We start from the raw sequence: 14,510 nt of genomic DNA, 5'->3' as shown, positions 1-14,510 counted from the left end.
AGACCACGTTGGTATCACATGTGGTGGTTGCTATTGCTTCTACCCATTTGGAGACATACTCAACTGCTACCAAGATATATTTGAATGTGTAAGATGGAGGAAAAGGTCCCATGAAATCTATTCCCCACAGATCAAAGAGTTCCACTTCCAAAATGAACTTCTGAGGCATCTCATTTCTCTTTGACAAACCCCCTGTTCTTTGACATTCATTGCATTGGCTCACAAACTCTCTAGCATCCTTAAAGATTGAAGGCCAATAGAAACCACTTTGAAGGACCTTTGCAGCCGTTCTTTCAGCCCCAAAATGACCACCATAATTAGAGTTGTGACAATGCCATAGTATGTCCTTCATCTCATCCTCTGACACACATCTTCTTATCATTCCATCTGGGCATCTTTTGAACAAGAATGGGTCATCCCAGAAGAAGAACTTAGCCTCATGCAACAGCTTCTTGACTTGTTGTTTTGTGTACTCTTGTGGAATGATTCTACCCGCCTTGTAGTTGGCCATGTCTGCAAACCAAGGGACATGTTGAATTTGCAAGAGATGCTCATCTGGAAATTCTTCATTTATTGATGGAAGGTTGTCTTGGCATGCATCTTGTGGCACCCTTGATAAGTGATCAGCAACTTGATTTTCATTGCCCTTTCTATCTTTGATCTCAATGTCAAACTCTTGTAGGAGTAGCACCCATCGGATTAGCCTTGGTTTGGCATCCTGTTTTGACATAAGATACTTAAGAGCAGCATGGTCAGTGTACACTAAGACTTTAGATCCAATCAAATATTGTCTAAACTTATCAAAAGCATATACTACAGCTAGTAGCTCTTTCTCTGTTGTGGTGTAGTTCTTTTGAGCTTCATTCAACACCTTACTTGCATAGTAGATAACATGAAGCTTCTTTTCCTTCCTTTGCCCCAACACAGCGCCAATTGCAAGGTTGCTTGCATCACACATAAGTTCAAAAGGTAGTCCCCAAATTGGGGGTGTGATGATTGGTGCTGTGGTGAGCTTAGCCTTTAGAGTTTCAAAAGCATGCTTGCATTCATCATCAAAGATAAAAGGATTTTCTACCACCAGCAAATTGCTTAGTGGCTTTGCTATTTTGGAAAAATCTTTGATGAATCTCCTATAAAATCCAGCATGTCCTAAGAAACTTCTAACAGCTTTCACACTAGTTGGCAAAGGAAGTTTTTCTATAATTTCTACTTTTGCCTTGTCAACCTCTATACCCTTTCTTGAAATTTTATGACCAAGAACAATGCCTTCGGGTACCATGAAATGGCATTTCTCCCAATTCAAAACTAAATTGGTTTCTTGGCATCTTTTCAAGACTAAGGTAAGATGGTGCAAGCAAGTATTGAAGGAATCACCAAAAACAGAGAAATCATCCATAAAGACTTCAATAAATTTTTCTACCATGTCTGAGAAGATTGATAGCATGCATCTTTGAAAGGTAGCTGGGGCATTACACAATCCAAATGGCATTCTCCTGTATGCAAAGACTCCAAAGGGACAAGTAAAGGAAGTCTTCTCTTGATCCATGGGGTCAACCACAATCTGATTATACCCAGAATATCCATCAAGAAAACAATAATAAGCATGGCCAGCCAACCTCTCAAGCATCTGGTCAATGAAAGGTAGAGGAAAGTGATCTTTTCTTGTGGCATCATTCAACCTCCTATAGTCTATGCACATCCTCCACCCTGTCACTGTTCGTGTTGGGATAAGCTCATTCTTCTCATTAACAATGACAGTCATCCCCCCTTTCTTGGGTACTACTTGCACTGGACTGACCCATGGGCTGTCAGATATAGGGTAGATGATCCCAGCTTTACACAACTTCAGAACTTCCTTTTGAACAACCTCCTTCATTGTGGGGTTCAATCTTCTTTGAGGTTGCACCACTGGTTTGGAATTCTCCTCCAAGAGTATCTTGTGCATGCATATGGCAGGGCTTATGCCTTTCAAGTCATCAATGGTCCACCCCAAAGCCTCTTTGTGAGCTTTCAAAACCACAAGGAGCTTTTCTTCTTCCTCTGCATTCAATGTGGAATTGATGATCACTGGAAAGCTGTCCTTCTCACCAAGGAATGCATATTTAAGATGAGGGGGTAGTGGTTTCAACTCTTGTTGTGGTGCCTCTTCTTTAGTAGCTTCACTTGGTTCCTTTGATGCTTCCAATTTGTCCCCTTCATGTCCATTGATGTCATGGACTTCCTCTTGTTTCATTTGATGGTTTGTGTCAAGCACTTCTTCAACCAAAGAGTCCATTACATCAATCCTCATGCAACTTTCTTTCTCAACAGGGTGTTGCATTGCTTTGAAGACATTTATGGTCATTTGCTCATCATGCACCCTGAAAATCATCTCTCCCTTTTCCACATCAATGATTGTTCTAGCTGTAGCCAAAAAGGGTCTACCAAGAATGACTGAATTGTTTCCCTCTTCATCCATGTCTAGGACCACAAAATCAGCTGGGAATATGAAGTTTCCCACCTTCACCAAGAGGTTCTCAACTACTCCATTTGGTATTTTGATGGATCTGTCAGCAAGTTGGAGTGACATCCTTGTGGGTTTAAGCTCTTCAATCATCATTTTCTTCATCATGGTAAGGGGCATTAAGTTAATGCTTGCTCCTAGATCACAAAGTGACTTGTCAACAGCCATGCTCCCAATCGTGCAAGGTATGAGAAAGCTGCCAGGGTCTTTGAGTTTTGGAGGTAACCCTTTTTGAATGATGGCACTGCACTCTTGATTGAGAATCACCGTTTCTTTTTCTTGCCAACTTCTCTTCTTGGTGATCAATTCCTTAAGAAACTTTGCATATAATGGCATCTGTTCTAGAGCTTCTGCCAATGGGATGTTGATTTCAAGTTTCTTGAAGATTTCTAAGAACCTTGGGAATTGTTGGTCCTTTGCTCCTTTGTGTATCCTGGTTGGGTATGGAAGCTTGGGTACATAGGCTTTTACTCCTTCTTGTTGTGGATTCACACGCCCATTGCTATCACGGTTGCTTCCTTGTCCAGGTGGGTTGCTTTGTGGCTTGACAACTTCTTTGCCTTTGTTAGATGTTGAACCCTTTTCTTCACCTTTCCTTTCCATATGTACTTCCACTGTGTCTTGCTCTTTGGGTTTTATTGCTTCTTCATTTGAACTTTCACCAACTACCTTGCCACTCCTTAACTGCAAAGCCTTACATTCTTCTCTTGGGTTGGGTATTGTGTCACTTGGGAGAACATTGGTTGGTTTCTCGGCTTGTTTGGCTAATTGTCCCACTTGTCTCTCAATGTTCTTCATAGTGACCGCTTGTTCCTGTTGTCCCTTAGCTAAAGCTTGAGTGGTTTGAGCAAGTGCTTGCAAGGTTGCTTCCAGACTTGAGATTCTGGCCTCATGATGGTCAATTGGGGGTATGATGGGGGTTGATTGTTGTTGGAAGTTGTTGGGTGGATTAGTGTGGTAATTTTGTGAGTTGGATGGTGGTGCAGGAAAGTTGCTTTGGTGAGTTTGTGAGTTATTATGAGGGTGTTGATATGTGTTTTGTGTTTTTCTATATTGGTTAGTGTTGTTGGCATGGTGATTTTGGTTATTTGTGTTGCGGGAGTGATTGTGGTTGTTGTTCTTTTGCCAATGGTTTTCACCCCACTTTAGATTGGGATGATTTCTCCAAGATGAGTTGTATGTATCACCATGAAATTCATCCTGAGAATTTGAAGTATTCTGCATGTATTGAACTTGTTCTTGTGGTTGTTCAACAGTGGTCCCTTCACCTTGGCCCCATTCAAGTGATGATTGATTTGTTGTGTTCACTGCTGCAAGTTGCAAACCATCCATTCTCTTTGTTATCATCTCCATTTGTTGTTGGATTTGTTGGTGCATTAACTTGTTTTGTGCCAAGATAGTATCAACACCTTCAAGCTCCATTACACCTTTCTTTGGGGTCGGATTATGCTGCCTCTCTGATGAGTAATAATATTGATTGTTGGCCACAATCTCAATGAGGTCTTGAGCCTCTTCGGCAGTTTTCATCATGTTGAGCGATCCTCCTGATGAGTAGTCTAGTCCCTTCCTTGCTTCTAAGTTTAAACCTTCATAGAAGTTTTGGAGCTTAACCCAATCACTAAACATATCAGGTGGACATCTTCTCATGAGTGCCTTATACCTTTCCCAGGCTTCATACAATGACTCCCCTTCCATTTGCCTGAAAGTTTGTACCTCTGTCTTCAACTTGATGATTCTTTGAGGTGGGTAAAACTTTGCTAGAAATCTGCCCATCACATCGTTCCAATTGTTGAGACTTTCCTTGGGGAATGACTCTAGCCATTGAGTGGCCTTGTCCCTCAAGGAGAATGGAAATAGTAGCAGTTTGTAGACATCTGGATGCACTCCATTTGTCTTCACTGTATTGCATATCCTCAGAAAAACAGATAGATGTTGATTTGGGTCTTCAAGAGGCCCCCCTCCATAAGAGCAATTGTTCTGTACCAAAGTGATGAGCTGAGGTTTCAACTCAAAGTTATGAGCATGGACATTTGGTGTAGCAATACTGCTTCCACAATGTCTTGGATCAGGGATGGTATAAGAGGATAACACCCTTCTAGGTTGTCCATCATTGTTGTTGACCCCTCCAGGAGGATTGTGCATCTCATCCTCCATGACTTGATCTTCTCTCTCTAACTCCTCTTCACCAACTATTCCCTTTCCTCTTTCGGCTCTCCTTATCCTTCGGAGAGTTCTCTCGTCCTCAATATTACGTCTATTAGTTCCTGACATACACAAACAAAACCACAACCACAAGTGAGACACTCTAAAGCTAGAGTGGAATTGGGGTTAGTGAAACAAAGTATCAAACAGTTAGTGGGCTTAACAAAAGAAAACTAAAAAAAAATGCTTAATCTAAACCACCTTTCACTTAATCATTGTCAATCTAATCAATCCCCGGCAACGGCGCCAAAAACATGATACGTAAAAATTGAGTTTCACGTACAACCGGCAAGTATACCGGGTCGTATCAAGTAATAAAACTCACTAAGAGTGAGGTTGATCCCACGGAGATTGGTAGATTAAGCAACTTTAGCTAATGGTAAATTTAGTCAAGCAAACATAGTTTTAATTTCATGAGCATTTTGATTTTTGAATTGCAAGAATTTAAATGGCAAAGAATGTAAAGAACTAGAATAAAGAAATAAAGTGCAAGTAAATGACGGAAACTTAAAGTGCAAGAAACTTAAATGACATCAAAGATAAATTGCAAGGAATTAAAGGTTGCAGAAATTTAAAGAACACAAAAGTAAATGGCAAGAAGTAAATGAACAGAATGTAAATAACAAGAGTAGTAAATAGACAGAATGTAGAAGGGGATTGGGAAAAGGGGTAATCAAATAACTAGAGCAAGAGAAATGAGAATTAATGATAGAGAGGATCATTAGGGATCAGAGATGCTAGTTTTCATGAATTGATGTTAGTCAAATCCTTCTCAATCATGGGTATAGATCTATGGCAAGTGGGTGATTGAATCCCAATCTCTTGGTGATTCAATCTCTCTCAACATAACCAATTGCCACTTTCGTGATCTAATTGTTCATGAGAAGAGATGAAGCTCAAATCTAATCCAGCCACACAATTCCTATAATCTCAACCAAGGAGAGTTACATCTCACATACTAACCAAGGTATATTGATTAAAGAAATCATGAAAGGATGAACTCTAAACTGAATTTTGTGGCTCATTCCTCAAACTCACCACATAATTCATATAGATTAACCCCTCTCTCGATGGTGGTTGAATCTTTGAAGATCAAGAGTTCCCTCTTTAGATCAACCACTAGAATTGAGGAGGAGAAGATGGGTTCACCAATTCATTCCAACAAACAGAGCTCCTCCCCCTAATGAAAGTGGGGTTTAGTGAGTCATTGCTCCAATTTCAACAACAATTGCCATGAACAAAAAATTAAACTAAATATAAAGGAAGAAGAAGAAGAAGAATGAAGTGCTCAAAACTTGAAAATGAAGAAGAAAAGTTCCAATAGAAAAACCAAAGAGAGCTCTCCGGGTATCCTCCCGGAAGTACCAAAAGAGTTCTCAAAATTAAAGTGCCAAAGAGTCTAAAAATTCTAAGTGTTTAAAAAGTGTAAAAAAAGTCCTCCTTAAGTACAAACTCAATCTCTATTTATACTAGTCCCAAAACTCTTTCAGAGATCTTCAATTTGGGTTAGCAATGTGGGCTTTCTCATTGTTGCATTCTTGGTTCAATTGAAGAAGTTGTTGGCCTTTGTGATGAATAGGGGAAGCAGAGCAAGTTGGCAACCATTCTGGCCCATTGAGGGGCGTTATTGGCAATAACTCCAGGCCTAATGCACGTTGGCAACGTGCATGACATTTTCCTAGAAGTGAAGTATGAGACTTGGGCGTTGCTAGCCCAAGTTGTTGCTAACAACTTGCTTTTCCTCTTCTTGGCTCTACTTTCATGCTAAATGTAGCCCAGAATTTTAGTGTCAACCTTCTGCTTCAATATGGACTACTATACATCATTGGAAAGCTCTTGATGTCTATTTTCTAATGCCACTGGAATCACCTCAATTGGACTTTTCTAGCTCAAGTTATGGTTCCTCAAAGAAGGTAAGGTCAAGCTGCCAAGTTGTTGCCAAAAACGCACCTTCACTCCCAAGTTGGCAACGTGCTTGTGCCTAGCCTCCCAAGGCAGGGGCTTGGGGCTGGCGTTGTTGCAAAACACGCCCCTTATCTAGCACGTTGGCAACGTGCTCGTGCCACACTCCAAGGCTAATCTCTAGCCTTCTTGAATTTCACTTCATGTTCTTGTTTTTAGGGCCTAAAGATGACTCTGGTTTGGCTTCAATTTTGTGCTCCACCATAGACTATTATATATGGTTGGAAAGCTCTGAATGTCAGCTTTCCAATGCAACTGGAAGCACTCAATTTGGATCTCTGTAGCTCCAGATATTTTCCATTGAAGAGGACATGGTCAGGCTGCCTTGTTGGAGTTGTTGTGGATAACGCCCATACATTCCAAGTTAGCAACGTGCATCATAATTTCTTCACCATCCTGGCGTTGTTGCCAAACACTCCTTCTCTTCAGCACGTTGGCAACGTGCTCGAGCCTTTCTCAAGGCTCCATGTTTGCTTCCTAGCGTTGGCAACGTGCATGGCAAGGCTTATGGGCGTTGGCAACGTGCATGGCATGGCTTATGGGCGTTGGCAACTTGATTGGTGCCCTTCCTGGCGTTGGCAACGTGGTTGGCAAGACTTGGCGTTGGCAACTTGATTCTGGCGTTGGCAACTTGGCTGGCAGCACATTCTGGCGTTGGCAACCTGGCTGGTAGCACATTCTGGCGTTGGCAACCTGAATGGTGCATGTCCCTGGCGTTGGCAACTTGGCTGGCACCCAAGACTTGGTGCCTAGCCAAGCAACCATTTCTGGCGTTGCCAAGGATAACGCCAATGATAGTGGCGTTGGCAACGTGCTCGAGGTTGTTTCCTATGGTGCCAAAGTTGCTTGGCGTTGCCTTGAATAACGCCTATAGTTCTTGGCGTTGGCAACGCCCTCGAGCTCCTCTTCAAGGCTTCATTCTTGTGCTTGGCGTTGCCTTGAATAACTCACTCCTTTCTCCAAGTTGGCAACGCCCAAGTGCTCTCCAGGGGCTGCCTTGGCGTTGCCTTCAACAACGCAGCCTATTCCTCAAGTTGGCAACGCCAACTTTGCTTCTCCAGGGCTGCCAAGCTTGCTTCACAAATTAGCGTTGGCAACGCCCTTCTAGAGTTGGCAACGCCCAAATTTGCTTCTCCAGGGCTGCCTGGCGTTGTCCTCAACAACGCACCACATTCCTCAAGTTGGCAACGCCAACTTTGCTTCTTGGTTGCCTGGCGTTGTCCATGAAAACGCACCTTATTTCTCAAGTTGGCAACGCCAACTCCTCTTCCTGGCGTTGCCAAGAACAACGCCCATTATATCCAAGTTGGCAACGCCAACTTCTTGCCCAGGTTGCATCATTCTTGCTTCCATGCTTCCTTGTTTCATCACCTATCATCAACAAGGGAAATAGCTTCAAAGTCTTACCAATTCATGCAATAAATTTCATGAGATTCATTCATACTCATTCATATATGCATTCCTTAAATCATTTGCATGAACTTGGCTAGAATCAACATATTCCTTGGTACTCTCATGCATGAAAACAAACTCATAAAAGGACTTGTTTATTTAGAGAAAATGAGTGAAATCAAGCTAAAATCAACTAAACTAACTAGCTAATATAGCAAATATGCAATTGCATCATCTAGGAGCTAGCATAAATGTGATGCCTCTGACTCTTATGAAGAGGCTACAACTGAATGAGGTGAGATCCACTGATGTAATCATACAACTGGCTGACAAAACTCAGAAGCAAGCTGAAGGGGTAGTTGAGAATGTGCTGGTGAAAGTGGGAAATTATTTCTTCCCCACAGACTTTGTCATTTTGGACATGGAGGAAAGCTACCTACACCCTATCATTCTGGGAAGGCCATTTCTAGCCACTGCTAGAGCGCTCATAGATGTAGAACAAGGAGAGCTAATTTTGAGAATTCATGCTGAACAGCTCATTTTCCATGTTTTCAAACCTGCATCTGAGCCTGAACCAGAACCTGAAAAGCCTAAGGATGATAGTAGTCATCTGTGTTTGGAGGAAAGCAATCCAGCAGCTGAAACTCTGAAACAGTCCTTGGAAGGCAAACAAGAATTGCAAGAGTTAAAGCCACAAGAATCAATAGAAACAGATCAGAAGGATCCTCCTGGCACAAGGGTCAATGAAGAAATCCTCAAGAGAGAGGGAAGAATTGTAAAGAAATTGCCAAGAGGGTGGAGAAACAAGAAAATTCCCACTGAAGGTTTCTCTCCGGGAGATAAAGTGATATCAAGTCATTATCTGCCAATCCCACCTGGCCTCAAAACCATTCCTTCCCAGCTCCCTCAAGTGTTCACAATCAGGAAAGTTCTTTCTATGGAACATTTGGAAATCATGAAGGAATCAAATGGGGACGTTTTCATAGTGAGAGGAGAGGACATCAAGCACTACAATCCACCCTAACAAGGGACAACCGTCAAGCTAATGACGTTAAAGAAGCGCTTGTTGGGAGGCAACCCAACCTGAGGTAATACTCCTTTGCTGTTTCTTTTATTTGTTTCAATAAAAAGGTGAAGTAGTTTCTGTGCATTACAAAGAATTAAGTTTGGTGTTTCACACCAAACAATGAATTCGTGGATCAATAATTCAAAGGGGAATGTGTGACTCTAAGTTTGGTGTTCTACCATACAGATCAACTGAACACAACAACCTTTGAATTATATGAAAGGAACAACCATTCTAAGCAATCACAGAAATGCTTAAAATCCTTAGCAGCAACTTCATTCCAAGGAGAATTCAAGGATTCAAAGAGCAGAGGAGTAAGTAGGAGACTAAGTTTGGTGTTCACACACCAACTTAAGACTCAGACACTTGCCCATACATAGTTGAGCTAACCATTCAAGTGCTTGAGAAGCAAGCAACTTCATCACTCTTTGCAGGAAAGGAAACAAGGATCTTAGAAAGAACATGAAGCAACAACTAGGAGAAGAAGGAGAAATCAAATTGTTTCCTGGCAACAAAGAGAAAACAAGAAATTTCACAAGGTGGTGTTGTTCCTTGACCATTCTTTAAAAGGCAAACAAAAGCATGCTTGTTCTGGTTTAAACTGTAATTGTTGAATCTTTCTGGAATGTGAAGTTTTTAGTATGAGTGTTGGTTTACTGCTTTGAATAAAGTGAATGCCTAGATGTTTGGATATAACTTCACCTTCTTAAACAAATGCTTGCCATGCTTGTTCTGTTTCCAAAAATAAAAGAAAAGTTTGAACAAAAGTAACTTGGCTCAATTAGTGACAAATCAAGTAGAATTAAGTGGTGGTATGCATGCTTGATTGTTTAGTCAGATCACTGGAAATTGAGTGTAGAATTATCATTTTTGTGTAGAAGTTTGAATACTGTCTATGGATCTTGATGAATAAATGTCTTTGGCCATGAAAAAGAAAGAAAAAGAAGAAGAAAAAGCCACTGAAAAAGGGCAACCAAAAAGCAAAAAAATTGAGAAAATAAGCTAGGCACCAATGGTTTGAACTTCTGAGACAAATGCCTGTGGTGTTTATGTATTAAGGATATGCTTGGATGAATAGGTTCTGAGGAGTGTTTCAACACTTGGTAACTTGGGTTAACTAATCCGGGATTATCAACCAAAAGTCCATTATCAAGAGCAACCTAAATACAAAACATTTAGTCACACAAAGAGGTGCTGGGCACCAATGTCTCAAGAAGAAATGTGAACTAAAATGCCTGTAGTGGATATGTGTAGTGCACTGATAAGAAAAAGAAAATGCCAAAGGCTTGTGCAACACATGACACTGAGCAAACAAGGAGCAAAGGAGCTCTAAGAAAAAGAAAAACAAAGAAGGGAAAAGTGCCAAGGACATAAGAATAACAAGAGGCCATAGCAGTGTTTGATGGATGCAATGAAAAAGTGATAATCTTACCTGATAAGAATGAAAAAGTGATGCTGCAACTTTCTGCATAAAACCCTTCTGATGAACTTCAAATGCTTGCTAATATAGCCAATGTAATTGCTTTCTGTTTCATACTTTCTTCTCAAATAACTCAGGACTTGCTTAGGGACAAGCAAGTATTAAGTTTGGTGTTGTGATGCCAAGGCATCTTAGGCTAGTTTCACTAGCATTTTTCTGTTAGTTTTAGTTGTTTTATGCATTTTCTTGAGCTTAAAGTAACCAAGAATGGTTAAATGAATAACAAAGCAATGAACCATCCAAACAGTATGATTTTGATGCAAATTCCATGAGTTTTTAGTTATATTACTTGAATGCTATGAATGGAAGATTTCTCATGAAATTTGCAAGACTTTGATGCAGTTGTTTGGATGATTTCAGGGAAGAAGAGGCTAGGCAAGGAAGCAACAAAATCAATAAAGGAAGCTTGAATATCACATGTGGAGTTTAAGTTCCAGTTTAAGCTTAAACTGGAACTTAAACTGCCAAGCCATATAATGCTAGGAACTATCAGTGGCGTTTAAGCTCCAGTTTAAGCTTAAACTGGAGCTTAAACGCCAAAATCATGAAAGCTGAGGAAAAGTTGAAAGTGGCGTTTAACCTCCAGTTTAACCTTAAACTGGAAGTTAAACGCCAGAAATGAGAAATGCACCAGGGAGCCATTTCCACGTTTAAGCTCCAGTTTAACCTTAAACTGGAGCTTAAACGTGTTCGACCAAAATTCTCCTCCAGGGTTGCTTTCTTCATTTCCACGTTTAAGCTTCAGTTTAACCTTAAACTGAAGCTTAAACGTGTTCGACCAAATTCTCCTCCAGGGTTGCTTTCTTCATTTCCACGTTTAAGCTTCAGTTTAACCTTAAACTGAAGCTTAAACGTGTTCGACCATTCCACACTCCAGGGTTGCTTTCTTCCATTTCCACGTTTAAGCTTCAGTTTAACCTTAAACTGAAGCTTAAACGTGCTTGAGTTATACCACCTCCAGGAGTGTCCAACGTTTAAGTTCCAGTTTAAGCTTAAACTGGAACTTAAACGTGCTTCCACAAAAGGCATCACTGGAAGTGTCTGGCGTTTAAGTTGCAGTTTAAGCTTAAACTGCAACTTAAACGCCACTATTTGAAAAGGTTTCTGGGCCAAAGATATTGCAGTTTAAGTTAGCATTTGAGCACAAACATTAACTTAAACGTACTCTGGTATGAAACCCAATTGAATATCATGGTTTATGGGATTGGGCCTGAAGAATTGATGAGTCTGGAATTTCAATTTGTTGAGTCATGTGTCATTACTTGATTATCACTAAGTTGGCTCAATGAATGTTACAGAATTGGATCAGCAGCCTCATCAGGATTATGGATCATAAACCCAAAGCAAAAGGAAATCAGGGAAAGGCCTCAAAGCCCAAGAAACAAAACAGAAGCTCAATTTAGAAAGTGTATAAATAGGATAGAATTTAAGTTAGAGAGAACTTTTGGGATCATTTTTCTAGTTTTCATACTTTTTGTAATTGAATTCAGAGCTATGACTCACTAAACCCCCTTTCATTGGGTTAGGGAGCTCTATTGTAATTCAATGAATCAATAATAGTTTTTATCTTCTTCTTCAATCTTTTCTCTTGAATTTTGTTAGAAAGCTTCTCGATCTAATTCCATTGGTTAGTTGTCTTGGGAAAGAAACTATCCATAATTGGAATCCTTCGGAACCTTGGGAAAGGAATGGAGGATTCATGCTAGAGAAGCTTTCTCACAGTGAATTGGATTGGGGTTTGGATGGATATTGTGACATGTAATCCTACCAAATTGTGGTTCATGAAACTGTGTGGTATAATCAGTGATCGAGCGTCATCTCTTCTTATGAACATTTAAACCAAGGGATTGGGAATTTGTTTGTTTTTAGAGAGAATTGGTGAGCCAAGGGATTGGGATCCAATCATATAAGATTGCCAAGCAAAATTCAATGAACGCATTGGTTGAGGAAGGGATAAAATTGTTTTGATTCGGAGATCTCAATATCTCCTGAAACCCAATGAATTCCCCATTTCTGATCTACCACTTTCTCTTTACATTCTGCAATTAAATTCATGCAATCACCCCGATCCCTTTTTAATTTCAGCAATTTAGCTTCTCGCTCTTTAATTCATGCAATTTAAGATTCTGCAATTTCAATTTCTTGCCATTTACGTTTCCCGCCAATTTTACATTCCGCAATTCTCATCTAAATCTTGATTCCGCTCAACTAGAACACACTTCTAATCCGAATTGCTCACTCAACCAATCCTTGTGGGATTCGACCTCACTCTATTGTGAGTTTTTACTTGACGATAACCGGTGCACTTGCCGGAAGGAATTTTTGCCGATCGTGCAATTTCCTAAAATCGTAGCATCAGTCACAGCCTGCGGAGTTTAGGCCGTCTAATCGAACTGAATACAATAAAGATTTGGAAGTTTAAAACAATTTGTGCAACTTACCTCTCAAATCAAGCCTCTAAGGCCATAAAGTCTAAGATAAAAAGGTGAGAGAAAGTACTATAACAAAATAAAACAGAAATAAACACGGAAGAAACCATACTCCGCTCTGTCACCATATCCGCAATTTCACCAAGGTGAATTACGACCTGCATCTGAAAATCAACAACAACATATAGTATGAGAATCGGAGGTTCTCAGTATGGTAACAATACCAACATGTAAGATGTAAGGTTTCGGGACGCCAAAGGCAATCCTAGAACTTCACATCCATACAGATGTTCAAGCTTAACAAAAATAAAGAAATAAATAAATAACTTAAACCATAAACAGTAAAAAGGGTTATCTAAACTTAGGGGATTTCTAACTAATATTAATCACACCACTATATCCAATAGCCTTCGCCAACATAACCTTTATGCGATCCCTTCGCCACCACCCACCGAACCTCCTCAATTCCAGCAGAAAATACAGGTAATGCAGACAAGTAAATCACAAGTAATATACATATACCACAAGTAAACAAATAGCAAGTAGACATGTGATTCATTTAGCTATAATTGAAGTTAAGCAAAGCAAACAAGCATATAGAAGATCCATATGATGAATGCCTGTCCTATTGGCACGTGATATCACTTGTCGGTCCATAATTGCCAACCCGACACATCCTCCTAGAAGTAGCCTTTCTGCCACACCAGAGATATAGTGCCTTGCACACTCATGCAACAGAGAATCTGCCACGCTAGAGATATAATGTCCTACACTTTCATGCAACAGGGAGTCTGCCACGCAAGGGATATAGGTCCCGCACACTTCATGCAGTAGAGAAGGAAACAACAACAACTACTCATGCCGTAGAAAAATCTGCCACGCCAGGGATATAGGCCCCGGACACTCATGCAGTAGAGAAATCTGCCATGCCAGGGATACAGGCTCCGCACACTCTCATATAATCCAATCATTCCTTTCCATGTTCTCAACTCATGATAACCATCACTAGTTTCCAACTTTTCAAATTCATCATAAGCATTCCCAATTTCAAAGTCCCCTCAAAGAAGTACCTCTCCACACCACATTCACTAAGCCTAAGTCACCGGCTCTAAACTCATACAGAAAAGTACCAATTTAACTCACTAACCAATCTCTATTAATCTTAAGGCCTAGTTACTAGCCACAAGTCCTAAGGAGAAGTTAGGGGAGTTTGAAAAGTGTTCCGAGGGTTACCTGAAACTGTAGGTCAATCTCGGACGAGATCTTCTGTACTAATCGGAGGTGATGGGTCCGGCTTGTACGTGGCGGCCGGAGCTGTCGTGTTCGACTTGTTGGACTGACAATGCTGCTGATCCTTTGTCACTGGAGGGTGGTAGTACTTGTAAGGGACTCCGATGCTTAAGTTAGCAAGGGTATTAAGCAGGTTTTTAGTAGAATCAGAGTATGAGTTATACCTAGGTGCTCCAGGATATTTAT

Source organism: Arachis stenosperma, chromosome 3, assembly GCF_014773155.1.
Source record: "Arachis stenosperma cultivar V10309 chromosome 3, arast.V10309.gnm1.PFL2, whole genome shotgun sequence".
NCBI classification, from domain to species: domain Eukaryota; kingdom Viridiplantae; phylum Streptophyta; class Magnoliopsida; order Fabales; family Fabaceae; genus Arachis; species Arachis stenosperma.
Note: the sequence above shows the minus strand (reverse complement) of the source record.